Genomic DNA, 7,500 nt, shown 5'->3' with positions numbered 1-7,500 from the left:
GGACTTGCGTCAGAAAACGCGAGATTCCAGACATGCCTGTGTAGGGATGCAAGGGCGGGATGGACTGTAAATCTTTACTTTGTCAGAAAGGCGTGATGGTGCAGAACCATTCAAAGAACTGAAACACATACCTCTGTGTGTGTGTGTGTGTGTGTGTGTGTGTGTGTGTGTGCGCGCGCGCGCGTACGTGCGTGCCCATGTGTGTGTGTGTGTGTGTGTGTGTGTGTGTGCATTCATTACTTTTCGATAAATGTATTTAAAACTGTGGATGCAAACATACAAATTCTGGATGCAAACATACAACTTCCCTCTCTCTCTCTCTCTCTCTCTGAGAGACACAACTCCCCTATTTTATCCATACCACGCCCACTCCCAAAGTTTTTCAGAACTTCCAGGACAACAACAACAAAAAAAAAAAAGGGAAAAAAAGAAGAAGAAGAAGAAGAAGAAAAAAGCTAGATGCACGCACTGTCATCCCAAAAGATGTAATTTGTCAAAGAGAGACAGGCGAGCCAATGTCTCTCTCGCTCTCTTTTTTTTCTCTTTGTCAAGAGCAATACATATTTGATGTGACATATGACAATCAAACATTGCTGCTCCTTCATGCGTCTGCTGCTAACCCACGCAGCATACAGCGGTGTACAGGACCAAATGGTTTGGTTTCCACCACTGGCTCAACCAGAGAAAAAAGAAACAACGGTTCAGAAATATTTTAACTCTCTCCATACGAACGGCGAAAGAGACGACGTTAACAGCGTTTCAAAATATTGCAAGCGGAAGGCTCTTATACTGAAGAGGTGAATGTTGACAAAGAATACCACAATTCTGACGACGGAAGCTAAAGGTTGGGTCATTCAGACACCCACTGGACATCCGAGGGGTCTGTGTAGAGGAGAAGAGAGGACTGGCCGTACTGAGTGAGTTAAACCTGTTTCTTCCAAACCTATCTCTTTACCGTAGAACTGTTGTCTATTGTCAGGAGGGGAAATAGTCGAGTGTTGATTAAGGAAAACTGACATGTTCATTTGCATTCGCTTGTTTGTGATTAAGTTGGCTTTTTTGTTTGTTTGTTTTTGACATCGCTTTTTTTTTTCTTCTTCTTTTTTTTTGTAGTGTGTGTGTGTGTGTGTGTGTGTGTGTGTGTGTAAAATATGGAATGCGTGAGAAAAAAATGTCCAGTACAGACGTAGGCGTTGTGCTTTGTTGGCTAATCGACTGAAATTATCTAAAGCGTGATATGCTATATCGATTTAACACACAAGAGTTCTAGTCGGCAGAACTATGCCATCAAAGCAGTGTAAAACAGTAATTGCAAAAGGTATTTCCAGGTCAGCTTTCAACGGATTTATGATTGCATTGATCTGAATAGTATGTTTTGTTTTTCAAATTGTCACAGTGCAAATAGATCATGAAGAATTCCACTGCTCTAAAGGTAGGGGGATATCGTATGCCTTCTTCGAGCTCTTTTGCTAACTGAAGCCAGCGGAAGTGTTCAATCAGCCATTTTGTTACTCGTGTCGTCAGTACAGCGCGAAGCGGTAACTTCATATATGTAGCCCAGCGCTCAGCTGGTTACGATGCCTGCTTCAAGGCAAGCTTTAACTCACTCAGTACGGCCAGTCCTCTCTTCTCCTCTACACAGACCCTTCGGATGTCCAGTGGGTGTCTTAATGACCCAACCTTTAGCTTCCGTCGTCAGAATTGTGGTATTCTTTGCCAACATTCACGTCTTCAGTATAAGAGCGTTCCGCTTGCAATATTTTGATGATGGTAATTGGGGTGAAACGCTGTTAACGTCGTCTCTTTCGCCGTTCGTATGGAGAGAGTTAACTTGCTCGCGGCGTTAGTTAAAGCTGACCATCCTGCGTGTGCCTCTACAGCAAGTTTGGGCTACATGTCACTGCACTGTTTTCCTGCAATACATTTGGTAACTAAACCACTGACATATATCAATGAAGACACAACATTTGATACGTCGTGGGGGCAAACATAACACGATTTCATCGAAGATACACGTTTACAGTTCAGAAACTACAACCGGTTAGCAGACGATTTCTCAACGGACTGACGGCCGGATACGAGAAACAATATGGCGTCCAGTTGGCTTCAGCTTTCCTGGCCAATGAGCTATCCATGTATTTTTAGAGCAGTGAGTGAATTCACATCCACGGTGCCTCAACCCTTTCCTACCGCTGTTTGTAACATTCTCCAACACAACGAAATGAGGTCACCCAAATAGTGGGGTAAGTGAGGAGGGGCGCAATAGCTGAATGGTTAAAGCGTTGGACTTTCAATCTGATGGTCCAGGGTTCGAATCTCGGTAACGGCGCCTGGTGGGTAAAGGGTGGAGATTTTCCCGATCTCCAAGGTCAACATATGTGGAGACCTGCTAGTGCCTGAAACCCCTTCGTGTGGATACACAAGCAGAAGATCAAATACGCACGTTAAAGATTCTGTAATCTATATCAGCGTTCGGTGGTTATGGAAACAAGAACATACCCATCATGCACAGCCCCGAAAACGGAGTATGGCTGCCTACATGGCTTGGTAAATAAACAAAACGGTCATACACGTAAAATGTTCAAAATGTTACATGTTTGTCTGAGTGTGTATGTGTGCGTGCCTGAAATTTGATTGACACAGGAAACGAATGATGAGCGCCCAATGGCAGCCGTCAGTCGGCTCTACCCAGGTTGACAACCTGCTGTGTAAATGACCCCAAGTTTGTAAAGCGCTTAGAGCTTGGTCTCCGACCGAGGATATAGGCGCTGTATAAGCATCCATATCAATAAATCAATCAAACCAAATGGGAGTAAAATGCCTCTCCCAGGGAAAGGACAAAACACCATGCCCTCATCGCTGGAGCAGAAGACAGCTGCATTGCTTGGTTCTAACGGTTTCTAACGGTGCATATCTGTTATGCATGTGTGGGTGTGTGTGTGAACGTGTGTCTTCATGTTTTACATTTATTTGCTTATTTATCATCATTGTTGTCTTATTTATTTATTTATTTATTTATTTATTATTATTACTATTATTACTACTACCCCTTTTTATATATTATTTATTTATTTACTTATTTATGTACGCTTATCTATTATTTATTCACCTTTTTTTTCCCTCACGGCCTGACTAAGCGCGTTGGGTTACGCTGCTGGTCAGGCATCCGCTTGGCAGATGTGGTGCAGCGTATATGGATTTGTCCGAACGCAGTGACGCCTCCTTGAGCTACTGAAACTGAAACTGAATCTAACGGTTTGACAGTTACACGTGACTAAATGCCTACGTTGACCGAACCACGCCATTGGTCAGTTCCATACTACTACTACTACTACTACACATAGTTAGTAGCGGGTTACGACCATACTAGGCTCTTCCGTCCGAGAATTGCAACTGGCTCTAGGACCAGAAGCCCCAAAACGGCTTACAAACATCGATCCTGCCACGCACGGCGCTTTTCCTTACGCAGTTCGATACATGATAACAGAGCTGGCTGGAAGCTTCAGTTTCAGTTTCAGTAGCTCAAGGAGGCGTCACTGCGCTCGGACAAATCCATATACCCTACACCACATCTGCCAAGCAGATGCCTGACCAGCAGCGTAACCCAACGCGCTCAGTCAGGCCTTGAAAAAGAATGCCAACAGCACCCGGTGTTCCCGTCAGTACCCGGTGTTCCCATCCAAGTACTAACCGGGCCCGACGTTGCTTAACTTCGGTGATCGGACGAGAACCGGTGTTTTCAACGTGGTATGGCCGTTGGCAAAATTAAACAAGCAAAATTAATAATCCCATGGATTCCTCTCGATAGTCAAACGGCACTGTGACAGACAAACTCAAGACGAAGCAGTCTCTAGTCTTTTTTTTTCTTTCTTAGCAGTGGGGTAGGGGAGAGGGGAGGAGGGGGGGGGGGGGGGGGAGGGGTAAGCAGACTGACTCACTGGCTCCATTACGTAAAGCTGAGAAAAGAAGAAAAAAAAGATGGTCAGTTTTTATTTTTCCAACTGTTAGCTGACTGGATACCCCCCAGGAGAGAGAGAGAGAGAGAGAGAGAGAGAGAGAGAGAGAGAGACAGAGAGAGAGAGACAGAGACAGACAGAGAGAGAGACAGAGAGAGAGAGAGAGAGAGAGACAGAGACAGAGAGAGAGACAGAGAGAGAGAGAGAGAGACACAGACACACACACACACACACAGAGAAAAGAGAGACAGAGAGAGAGACAGAGAGCAGCTTTATCCATTACGGAATATGATCGACGATGATGGATGATGATGATGATTGATGACTGATGGTGGTGGTAAAGGGGTGGTGGTGGTGGAGGCTGACGATAAGGAGAAGGAGAAAAGAACAGGGGTAGAGGAGGGGGGTGGGGGGGAGAGACAGGAATGGGTAGGTAGGTGATTAGGGAGGTGGAACGTTAAGGGAAAGGGGGAGTTGGAGAGGGGAGGGAGGGAGGAAAGGGAGGGAAGGGAGGGAGGGACAGGAGAGATGAACGGTAGGCGCCGCTCCATCCAAGAGGATGGATTTCTGACACGACGTGCACCCTTCACGAGAGGATCGATCAGTCAGCAATGCAGAGCCGGCCGGGGTTGGGTAGGGTGGTCCACCCGCCTTCTTTCTCCCGAGGCCGCGCCTCTACCCTCCCTCCCCTCCCCTCCCCTCCCTCCACCTTGGAGGCACTGGGGGGGGGGGGGGGGGGGGGATGTGGCAGAATGGCTAAGACGCTTATCTGCCAACAGAGTGTCCGTGTGAAGTCCTGGGTTCGAATCCCACTCTCACCTATACCCCTTTCTCTCCAAGTTTGACTGGAATATCAAAACTGAGCGTCTGTCTGATCATTCGGATGAGGCGGATAAACCGAGGTCCACCTTGGTGGGGATGAGGAAGAGGTGGCAGAATTGTATTTGTATTTGTATTTCTTTTTTTTTTTTATCACAACAGATTTCTCTGTGTGAAATTCGGGCTGCTCTTCCCCAGGGAGAGCGCGTCGCCATACTACAGCGCCACCCATTTAAAAAAAAAAGAAAAGTTTCCTGTGTGTAGTTTTATTTGTTTTTCCTATTGAAGCGGATTTTTAAAAAATAATTTTGCCAGGAACAACCCTTTTGTTGCCGTGGGTTCTTTTACGTGCGCTAAGCGCATGCTGCACACGGGACCTCGGTATATCGTCTCATCCGAATGACTAGCGTCCAGACCACCACTAAAGGTCTAGTGGAGGGGGAGAACATTTCGGCGGTTGTGCCGTGATTCGAACCAGCGCGCTCAGATATCTCTCGCTTCCTAGGCGGACGCGTTACCTCTAGGCCATCACTCCACTTTCACTTTGTTAAGGCGCTTGTCTACCTTCTTCTTCTTCTGCGTTCACTCGTATGCACACGAGTGGGCTTTTACGTGTATGACCGTTTTTACCCCGCCATGTAGGCATCCATACTCCGTTTTCGGGGGTGTGCATGCTGGATGTTGTTGTTGTTTCCATAACCCACCGAACGCTGACATGGATTACAGGATCTTTAACGTGCGTATTTGATCTTCTGCTTGCATATACACACGAAGGGGATTCAGGCACTAGCAGGTCTGCACGTATGTTGACCTGGGAGATCGTAAAAATCTCCACCCTTTACCCACCAGGCGCCGTCACCGTGATTCGAACCCGGGACCCTCAGATCAAACGTCCAACGCTTTAACCATTCGGCTATGGCGCCCGTCGCTTGTCCACCAATACAGTGTCCGTGAGGGTCTGGGTTCGAATCCCACCCTCACCTACCTCCTTCTCTCCAAGTATGACTGGAAAATCAAACTGAGCGTCTGTCTGATCATTCGGATGAGGCGGGTAAACCGAGGTCCACCTTGGCGGGGATGAGGGAGAGGTGGCAGAATTGTTAAGGCGCTTGTCTACCAATACAGTGTCCGTGAGGGTTTGGGTTCGATTCACACGCTCAACTACCCCTTTCTCTCCAAGTTTGACTGGAATATCAAAACTGAGCGTCTGTCTGATCATTCGGATGAGGCGGGTAAACCGAGGTCCACCTTGGTGGGGATGAGGGAGAGGTGACAGAATTGTATTTGTATTTGTATTTCTTTTTTTTTTTTATCACAACAGATTTCTCTGTGTGAAATTCGGGCTGCTCTTCCCCAGGGAGAGCGCGTCGCCATACTACAGCGCCACCCATTTAAAAAAAAAATTTCCTGTGTGTAGTTTTATTTGTTTTTCTTATTGAAGTGGATTTAAAAAAAAAAAATTTTGCCAGGAACAACCCTTTTGTTGCCGTGGGTTCTTTTACGTGCGCTAAGTGCATGCTGCACACGGGACCTCGGTTTATCGTCTCATCCGAATGACTAGCGTCCAGACCACCACTAAAGGTCTAGTGGAGGGGGAGAAAATTTCGGGGGTTGTGCCGTGATTCGAACCAGCGCGCTCAGATTCTCTCGCTTCCTAGGCGGACGCGTTACCTCTAGGCCATCACTTCACTTTAACTTTGTTAAGGCGCTTGTCTACCTTCTTCTTCTTCTGCGTTCACTCGTATGCACACGAGTGGGCTTTTACGTGTATGACCGTTTTTACCCTGCCATGTAGGCAGCCATACTCCGTTTTCGGGGGTGTGCATGCTGGATGTTGTTGTTGTTTCCATAACCCACCGAACGCTGACATGGATTACAGGATCTTTAATGTGCGTATTTAATCTTCTGCTTGCATATACACACGAAGGGGGTTCAGGCACTAGCAGGTCTGCACGTATGTTGACCTGGGAGATCGTAAAAATCTCCACCCTTTACCCACCAGGCGCCGTCACCGTGATTCGAACCCGGGACCCTCAGATCAAACGTCCAACGCTTTAACCATTCGGCTATGGCGCCCGTCGCTTGTCCACCAATACAGTGTCCGTGAGGGTCTGGGTTCGAATCCCACCCTCACCTACCTCCTTCTCTCCAAGTATGACTGGAAAATCAAACTGAGCGTCTGTCTGATCATTCGGATGAGGCGGTAAACCGAGGTCCACCTTGGCGGGGATGAGGGAGAGGTGGCAGAATTGTTAAGGCGCTTGTCTACCAATACAGTGTCCGTGAGGGTTTGGGTTCGATTCACACTCTCACCTCTCTCTCTTACGTTTGACTGGAAAATCAAACTGAACGTCTAATCATTCGGATGAGACGGGTAAACCAAGGTCCCGTGTGCAGCACGCACTTGCAGCACTGAACAAATAAAAACCCATGGCAAAAAAAAAGAACAAGAGAGGCAAGGCCTTCAAGACTCACTTGTGATACACTTTGAAAAAAAAAATCCAAGCTTTTTTATGTATTGAGTATAATTTCAAAATGTAATGTTTAAGATGAGAAAGATCAGTTTAAAGCAAATTAAGTCCCCTAGCATTAATTACAGAGTAATTTCCCTTTGTTTACTATCTGCACCAAACGTTTGCAAAATAAATAAAACTTCCATGCCTAGCAAAAGAAGTTCCTGTTTGAACAAAAAATGATAATAATGACTGCTCTTGTTGTTGGGTCA

At 46.6% G+C, this 7,500-nt stretch overlaps 1 protein-coding gene and 1 pseudogene across 1 annotated transcript in view; both read right to left on the bottom strand.

The window, feature by feature from the left end:
• Window positions 1–7,500, bottom strand: part of LOC143274654 (uncharacterized) — a 218,904-nt gene that overhangs the window by 200,516 nt on the left and 10,888 nt on the right. The window lies entirely within an intron of this gene.
• LOC143275144 (5S ribosomal RNA) lies at window positions 3,636–3,761 on the bottom strand (annotated as a pseudogene).

This window comes from Babylonia areolata, chromosome 29, assembly GCF_041734735.1.
Source record: "Babylonia areolata isolate BAREFJ2019XMU chromosome 29, ASM4173473v1, whole genome shotgun sequence".
Classification (NCBI taxonomy): Eukaryota; Metazoa; Mollusca; class Gastropoda; order Neogastropoda; family Buccinidae; genus Babylonia; species Babylonia areolata.
Note: the sequence above shows the minus strand (reverse complement) of the source record. Positions and strands in the feature narration are given on the sequence as shown.